Below are 9,344 nucleotides of genomic sequence, written 5' to 3' on the forward strand. Positions count from 1 at the left end.
AAAAAAAAATATTTGGATCCATTTTATCATGAGCGCTCATCATATATGATATATGGACATACATACATTCAAACATATAACACAAAACACAAGTGTGCACACATAATATAATACATACAACACATAACATTATAGTAAAGGCCTTATAACTTTTTACAGGTGAAATCTCCATTGCAATGTTTAAAAACTCTATAGTCAAAAAATAGAACTGATCAGCAAAACATTAACCTAGGTCTGTATGAGCTCAAAAAACAAAATAGAACTTCATGATATGGCAAAGGGCAATAATAAAATAGATATTGAAAAAAGCATCCTGGTTCTGTTGCAGATGTAAGAGATGCCAAACTGGAGTTTTGGATATCAGTTGTTATGGATTTGAGCCAAATCATCTTCTTTTTGGTCTGTAGAAATTGCTTTAGTTAATCTTTCTGGAATCCAAATCGGCTGCTGTTCTCCCTGTGGAAACACACAAACAGACCCCCGACTCCAGACAATTACTGGGTCAGGACCTTTCCATTGTCCTGTTAGAATATCCTTCCAAAGTACCTTGGGCTAATGCACATTTTTTGGACACATATGCCTTTCCGCAGCACTAAGTCCTGATGAATCCAAATTTAAAAAGTTTAGAGTAAAAAGGGTTATTTTAAGTTTATCTTTGGGGAATATATACCCCTTCCCACCATGGCATGGTCTCAGAAGACCAAGGGAAAGAGGCATGCAGAAGTGACCTGCTGTGCACTGGTTGGTGACAAGGACAGAGGAGAAGCAGGGGCTAATCCAGCTGGCCTCCCCGAGTCTCTGAGTTGGTGGAGAGTGGAAGGACATGGTAGCGGTTGGGCATAGGAACTTGGGGGCAGTGGAGGGTGGAGGCTACAGTCTGAGGTGTAGGTCAGCTGGTCTAGGTGAAACGAGAAACAAGAGTTTGGGATTCCACCATAATTGTTAAATCTTAATCATTGTTCTTATTTTTTTTCCCCACAGACGAGAAAGAAACGCTTCATCAGATTAAAAGCCTTGCAGCTCTGGAGAAAATCATCGACAGTCTTCGAAGAATCATAGGTAAAGGGAGCAGGAACTGAAGTGACGGTGGGTGTGGAGGACTGCTGCTGGCCCTGGAGCCCCCTTTCCCTGAGGAAGAGAAGGAAATGGAGCCTGTGCCCCAGCTCCACCCTTTCTCTAGAGCTCCAGGAGATGGGTTGAGCCCCTGGCAGGAGCCCCGTGGGGTTTTCTCCTGGGCCTTTGATGGACAGTCCAATACAAGGTCATTGGCCACGTCACTGAGGGGGCCAGATGGCAGGTCAACCACAGGAAGTTACTGTTTGTGGAGGTCAGGGTGGCCCAGTTCCCAAACCCATGGGAGCTTCCCCGGGGCTCTGCCTCAGGAACACGTCACTCTCTTGTCAACCAAAGGGACCAGCGCTCGTTCCCCTTTCCCAGGAATACTTGACCCTGCGAGGCTGCCCTCACACCCATGCCCAGTCTCCTCACACCGAGACCAGGAGACCACAGCCTGCCATAAAGTGTCCAGGCCAAGGAAGGTCCGTCCCTAGGCCACCTCAGGGTCTGCCTCTCCCTTGAGGCAGGAGGCCTCCCCTGTAGCTGAGTCTCCTCTGCTCCCCACCGCTCATGTGGTGGAGCCCCTCTCTGTTGCTCCGTGTTCAGATGGCTCTACTTTGACCTGACTGCTAGGAAGCCGCCATGAACTTCCCATGGCTAGGACCATGACACCCCTCATGGCCCCATGCTTCTCTGTGGGATCTTCCAGAACACCCTTATGCCTCCCTCCAAGCCAGTCCTTCATTAGACAGCTCTCCTGTCCTCCCAGTCTCTGAGGTGGATGTCCACAGTCCCACTGGCAGTTCTGTGCACTAGGGCACAGAGCTCACCCTCCTGTGTACTGCCCTGGGGAAGGAGCAGGGAGCAGCTCTGCCCCACCCAGAGCTCCCAGCTCTCCATGCATTTGAGGAAGGGACTAGAGGACAGGCATCAAACAAGCCAGCTAGGGGAGCAGGCTGCTGCCCAACCCGCCAGGGTCCCACCCTCTGGGATTCATCTATGTGGCTCTCCTGCCTGTCTGATGTCCTCTCCCTTGTTTCTGGCAGGGCCTCTTATGCCTCTGTCCTCACACAGGAGTCCCAGGATCCTGCCCACCTCCTCCCACTTGTTGCCAGTCTCATCTGATTCTACACCCTGCTCTCACCCCTCATGCCCTGTCAGCCCTGCCAGGTGGGGTTCCTCTCCTGAAGTTTGATGCACGCTGAGCATCAGCTGGGGAAATGTTCAGAGTGTCACACAGGCCGCTCCCGCTGAAGCCACCTACACTGGACACCTCTCTTCTTGCTCTTCCCTTTCTTTCACGAAGTGTCCTCCTGGGAAACAGCACAAAAATGCACTCACTTGGCTCCTCATTCTCTTATGGACCCAGCACAGGAGAAAGTGGGGTCAGGACTAAGAAGCAGACTTTGGAGTCGGTCTGACCTAGGTTCAAACCACAAGTCATATGACCCCAGGGAGACACTGGGCAAGTAAGTGACTGCCTTAGCTGGCTCCTCCAAGTGGGACAATCCTAGCCCCATGTCTGGAGCTGAAGGGGTGAGAGGGAATGGTGTTTGCAGGGTGCGCTCACAGAGCCTGGCACTCAGGGAGCTCTTGCTACTTGCCTGTACCTGTGTGAGGGCCACACCTGCACAACCCAGAGAGAGCTGGCCTGCGCCACTGACATCCAAGCCTTCCCTGCCCCCACAAGCACCACAGGTCAGCAGGCCATCATTGGTGTGAACGCCACTGTCACAAGAGAGCTGGGGGGCTGACACACAGGATTCAGCAGCAAGCAGTGTAGCACCAATAACTTCTTAAGGAGGTCTCCTCTTTCTTAATAGGGTATAGTCTCAAGAACAAACAAAGGCTGAGTGAGAGCATGCTGACTTCCATATACCACAAGAAAGAGTAAGCCCGGCCTGAGGAACAGGACCCCAGGAGCTGAGCGCCCCACCCTGGGCAAAGATGAAGCAGCATCAAAACCATTCCATGTCAGGAAAAGTGCTTTTAAGGACACCAAATAAAATTAACAGGTTTAAACACATAATGTGGGTTTTGGGGTTTTTTTTTTGGGGGGGGGTGCCAGGGGCACTCGACTACTGAGCCACATCCCAGCCCTACTTTGTATTTTATTTAGAGACAGGGTCTCACTGAGTTGCTTAGCACCTTGCCATTGCTGAGGTTGGCTTTGAACTCCTGCCTCAGACTCCTGTAATGGGGTTTTTGGTCTGTAAACAAATGAACAAAAAGGAACTGGAAAGCTAACTTAGCCTGCAGAATAACACCACCTGAAGCAGCTTTTGTCTAATGGGATGAGGACAGGGAGACCAGCGCCAGGGGCCATAGTCGGGACTCTCCAGAGAAATCAACAGCCTTGAGATTGGGCTCCTGATCGCATGCAATGTGTGGCTGTGGCCACTGGGGGTGCAGTTGCCAGGCAAAGCTTGTCCCAGCAGGAGCAGCAGTAGTACCCTCTAGGGTGCAGGCAGGGTGGCAGTGGGCAAGGCCTGCCACACTGTCACTGACACCTGGTTAGGTGATCCCAGGCAGCACCTGGCTGTGAGGGCTGAGAGACCCTGGGCAGAAGCTCTGCAGAGACCGCTGGGGATATCCCCGCCTCCCTGCACAAGTGAGAGACCCCTCAGTAACTTATCTAAGAGCCAGTTCTTTAGTCTCAAGAGCTATGTTCAGGTGCAAAGTCCCGAGATGAAGAGAAGGACAGCAGGACTTGTGCTGTCCTTCATAAGCAATTTAAAGAGACCTTTAAAAGTGGTTTGCACTGGGGGAAAGCAGCAAAGTGTTAAAATTGGTACTTCAATTCCTAAAGATGCAACTTCACTATACACTGAGTTTTACTTTATTCATTAAATCATTCAGCTAACAAATTTTGAGCACCTGCTGTGAATATGAGATTATCTGTGGCATGTGGGACCTACGCTCAAGGGGGCCAAAGAGACCCACCTTGGCTACACATCCCAATCTGCCAATCAAACAGATGAGCAGCAGTAAGGGGCAGGAAGAAGTTTTAATCAATGTGGGCAGGCCAGAAAGAACAGATATAAGGGGTCAGTGACCTGCCTCCAAGGTTGTACGCTGGTGCTATTATTAGACCTTCATTTTGCAAAGGTCCCCCATCTGCCAGTAGCAGTGAAGTGGCTACTGCATCTGTTTTATGGGAGATGAATCAGCAGGGAAAGAACAGAAAAGCAGGGAAGTACTTGGAGCCAGAGCCAGCAGGGCCTGCAGCTGGACTGTGTGTGGGAGAAAGTGTCGATCCTGGGGCTTGACTCTAGCCACAGGACAGACAGACACTGGTGTCAGTTACAGAGCTGGAGAACACTATGTATGTGTGGGATGAGTGACAGGTGCAGCTCGGCTTACTCAAGAATTTTGCTGGGGCACAAGTGAAGCTGCCTCTAAGAGATCCAAATGGAGATACTGGAGATCCTAGCTCACCCTTGGGCTTTACCAGTCCGGGGCTGGAGGGGACAGGGTTCCAGGGCTAGAGACATCAATTGAGGATCATCAACATACAGAGTCTGAGGTGTGGGATTACATGGCATTGCATAGGAAGAAAATCCAGAAAACAACCACATGTCTAGGTCTCAACCATATGGTCCTTGAGCTTTTTAGAGGTCAAATGAGAGGGCTTGCCTGTCACAGAAGACAAAGCAAGAGCTAGTGGTCAACCTGTTGCATAGTCCTGCGAGACAAACTGTGACTGTCCAGTTAAGCAGACTTAAAGGTCTGCAATGAATTTGACTGGAGCTATTCTCTGGGAATGCTGGTGGCTGAGGGCAAGCAGGAAGGGGCTGGGGAAGGACAGAAAGCAAGGACCATGCCCGGTTCTCCAAGGCGGGACTATGAAGGAAGCAGAGAGATGGGCAGTGACAGAGGAGAATGAGTGGCAAAGGAGGGTTGTGGTTATTTTGAGGCATAGAACTGTTGTGGGTGAGAGCACTCAGTAGGGCAGGAGCAATTACAGGGGAACGAGCATCCTCCCTATTGGACATTTGAGCTTCCTTCCAGTGAACTGCCTATCAATAACCTTGGAGCATTTCTTCTGCTATCCATCTTTTTCTCTTTATATATTTGTATTCTTTATATATTTATATATAAAGAATACAAATCCTTTACTTGTTAAAGTGACTTGCAAACAATTCTCCTTAGTTCAGTAGCTTGTCTCTCACTTTCTGGGAACTTTTGTCAAAATGAAGTTTTTAATTACAGTAAAATATGCTTTTTTTTTTTCCCTTTAATGGCTGTGTTTTCTGTGTTAGGAAATCCTTTGCTGTCATAACATGTTCGCTGTTTTCTCCTCAACTGTTTGCCATCTTGCTTTCTTATTTAGGTGTAATCCATGAGGAACAGATTTTTCAGTGGGTGTGAGGTAGAGTCTTAATTTCACCTCTTTTCTTGCTCACTGCTCTGGGCCTGCTTGGAGCAGTCGTGTGTGCGTTGCCCAGTGGACTGGACATTGGACTGCCACGCCCTTGGGATTGAACACTGTGCTCTCCTAGCTTTTCTCTGTAGAGCAGCCTGTCCTTGCCAGTGTACTCAAACCTCAAGTAAGTGTTGATCAAAGTTATAGGTTGTTCCCTGCTGTACTCTGGAGAATTAAGAGGAAAGGGCTGTTCCACACTGTGGATGAAGGGGCTGGGGAGCAGAGGTCAGAAGGCTGCAGCACCAGCTGCACCCAGCAGGGACTACATCCCAGTGACACTGGAACAAGAAGCAGGGCAAGAGGAACTGAGTGGGCACCAGGGACATGCTCGGTAGCTGCCTCACACCCCAAGTGTTGCCGAATCCTGACAACCAAACCCCTGGAGGATATGACTTTGAGAAAAACAAAAAACTATCTAAAGTAATACCTAATGGCAGAAAAGAATTGGTAACTGAGGTTTCTATATATTACCAGTGGGAGTATAAATTAATAAAGGTACTCTGGATAGTTATTAGTAACCTTCATCTTTACAATCTAAAAATCCCTTTCATGCCTGCAATCCTTTTCTCATCTGTGCCGCAGTCTGGCTGGGCGTAAATAACTGAGCCACCACATAGCCTTGTAGGTTCAAACAGCAACTCTTTATTCCCTAACTCTCACCAGCACTCTACACACACTTCCCGGGAACACACTCCCTCCACTCAGCAGCAGGATCCATCCTAATCCCAGCCGCCCTATTCCTGGAGCAGGGTCATCTTTCAACCATTCCCTCTAGCAAAATGCCAGGCTCATTCCACTAAACTGTGGCTCTCAACACATCTGACCTTGACATTGACTCTTTTACCTGGAGAAGATAATTATCATCTGCCTTAAATAAAGGTGGGAACTAAGCCAGAGGCCACAAAACTCCCTCCAGCAGAGAAGGCCTGCACATTCTTTCCAAATATATGGACCCAGCCCTCTGAAACAGAATGGAAAAAAAGGCTGGCATAATGAGAAACTGACCTGGCAGTGACCCCCTGGGCCTCCCTCCATGCGGAGGAGGCAGGGCTGTTTTCTTTGGCCTCTGTCCCATTTCTGACTGCTTCCCTAAATGCCCAACAGCCACTCTGAGATTACTCTAGAGTTTGAAAGGACCAAGAAGGGTGGTAGAAGGTTCTAGAAGACAATCAAGCATGTGTGTTCCTGCTAGAGACCATTGTAGTGCAAACACTTGCTCAGTGGACATGCTGTTAGGTCATGACAGGCAAGGGCTGTTTTAATGTCACCCAATTTCTGTTCTAGAAGGAGACTGCTAAGATTCCTTTATCTCAGGTCATGAAAAGTCCCAGCAGGCCCAGTGTTTTGTTTCCAGCATGTTGTTATGCAGCAAATACAAGAGTGGTACCTGCAGGAAGATGAGAATCCCTTTGATGGCACTAGGTACCTGATCAGCTAGTGGCAGGTCAGCAACTTCTACCTGAGAGCTGAGCAGTCCCATCTGAGCCTCTGGATAGCAACTGGGGACTTTTGAGCTTGCTCCATGAAGGCGTCCACACCCTTCCCAGTGGATCCAGAGGCATATTTTAATAGTAGCAATGACCAGCTAGGGACTTCCCTATGGCAATGACATGGGGGGAACTGATGTCATTCTAGTTGAAACATTTCAAATGACCGCATGGTGGCTCAAAGTCCTACATGCCACACATGCGTCAGGAAGTCACCTGTCCCATCCTCACCCGAGGAGAGGCCCTCCCTTACGGACTTCCCTCCTTTAGGCACCTGCTCCACCCACAGCCTGCTGCCTTCTCCTTTCTTGTCAGTTACCTGCTATGGGATACATTCCAAAGCCCCTGTGTCGAATGCTTGGTCCCCAGGGTGGCCCCCTAGGAGGGTGAAGGCTAGTAGGAAGTCCTTAGGGAACTGGGGGCGTGCCCTCGAGGGAACTGTGGACCCCAGTCTCTGTCTTTCTGCCTCCTGGCACATGGCAGCAGGTGCTCTGCCACACACTCTTTCCATGCTGTGCCACTGTTAGAGTTTGTAAACAAGTCTGGATGGTGCCTGGCAAAATGCCAGAGGGAGCGGTTTGAGAAGTAACAAAAACAAGCCATTAAGTGTGGAGATTCCTGATTGGTTGACTGATGTATCTAGTTTATGCTAATTAGATAAGCTGTGTGGAATGTATAAATACTGCTCCTGTCCTGCAATAAACGGCTTCCACTCCTGCTGTATCAATCTACACAAGTTGTTCGTCACCCCCCGGTTATTTTGCTGCAGCCGGACTGCGGCATGCCACCCTCACAGGAGGCACCTGACTTTGGGCTGTACACCAGAGCTGTGAGCTGTGCCTCACAGAGTGAGCCTTCACACGATGCAATCCTTTATGGAAAAATACAATTCCAATTCTAAAGGGGGAAGGTTGTTTTTTTTTTAACATATTGAATGTTAAGTATTGTCTTCTATTGTGCATCAGGAGTCTTTCTTCAAACACCTGTTTGCTTATTTCTGGTTGCTTCATCAAATTAGACAAAGGATATGGTTATAATCTGCTTTACTTTTTTTTTTCTTGCTTTTTCGAAACAAGAATCTAAGACAAATCTATGATTTCTAATTTTGGGGTAAACACTAATCAGTGCTTAGGAAAGCTTCCGGTGTGATAAAAAGGTCTGAAAAGAACACAATACTGAAGGAAATGGACGAGGGGAACTGGTCACTTCCTTTATCTCCAGTCCTTTGGAGAGGATCTAAACAGTGACCCTGTTGTGAAGGAGGGTACTCACAAATTGAAGAAGGGAATTCACCTGTGCAGCAAGTGACCTGTCCTGTCCACTCCCCTGTTTGTGGGAACCAGCAGGCTTCCACCGTACACAGGCTGGAAAAGCAAGTAACACAGTCCAAAACCTCTCTGTTGAGTCCTCTAAGTTCTTTTTTGGGATTGGCAAATAATACCCTTGGGGCATTTGCAGTCCTGGAGTTGAACAGTAATAATCATAAGATTTGGGTAAAACTTGGGGGAACCACCAACTAGAACATTAGTATCTGACAGTACTGACTGGATACAAGGTATCCATGATCCCCAAAAGGGAGTTCTTGAGGATCCACCATCATATATATGTAGGCTTATTTCAGTTCGGCTGTATAAATATGTAGAGTCAGAAGAAAACAGAAAGCAATCTTAATTGAAAAACTATCCTATCATTATAACATGTTTGACTGGTCAGGCTTTAATATTGTCTATGCAAAATAAATCAAAGGTTAAAAGAGCAAAACCTAGTGGTGTGTTGGAAACTAGGCCTGGGTCTGATTTCTAGCTCTGCCACAGGCAAAGTAGCTTGTCCTTCGGCAAATTCCTGTTTTTCAGTCTCAGACTCACCCCATTCCCCGAATGTAGGGTAAAGAAGAGCAGTCCCTCCCTCTCATTATTACAAATGGGAAGGTAGGCTTATGTCCTTTTGGAAAATGGGGCACTTAAGGAGAGAGGAAATCATTGTGAGAGGATAGATATTAAAGAATTACTATAATTAAAGTCATTTGCAAAGAAAAATGAATGGTAGAGTGAACAGAGCTGAGATGAGTTCACAGGTATTTCCACCCTTAAAGTATTGCTTAAACTATTAAAATACTCTTTCTGGCCTCACCTGATAGACTGTGGAGCAAGAGACGTTTAACTCAGGCCCCGCAGCCCCTATTCATGCCGCACACATCTGTGGAGTCTGCGGGAGGGAAACGGACCTGGAGCCGGCGCTCGGTCCAGGAGGCATTCCCCGCGAGGCGGAGCGAGGCGCTACCGCCTGGGGTCCACCATCCACCTCGAGAACCTCTCCGCAGGCACCCCAGAGCACCGACGGGAAGAGCTCCGACGCCGCGGGAGCACTGCCTGGCC

This window comes from Marmota marmota, unplaced genomic scaffold, assembly GCF_001458135.2.
Source record: "Marmota marmota marmota unplaced genomic scaffold, marMar, whole genome shotgun sequence".
NCBI lineage: Eukaryota > Metazoa > Chordata > Mammalia > Rodentia > Sciuridae > Marmota > Marmota marmota.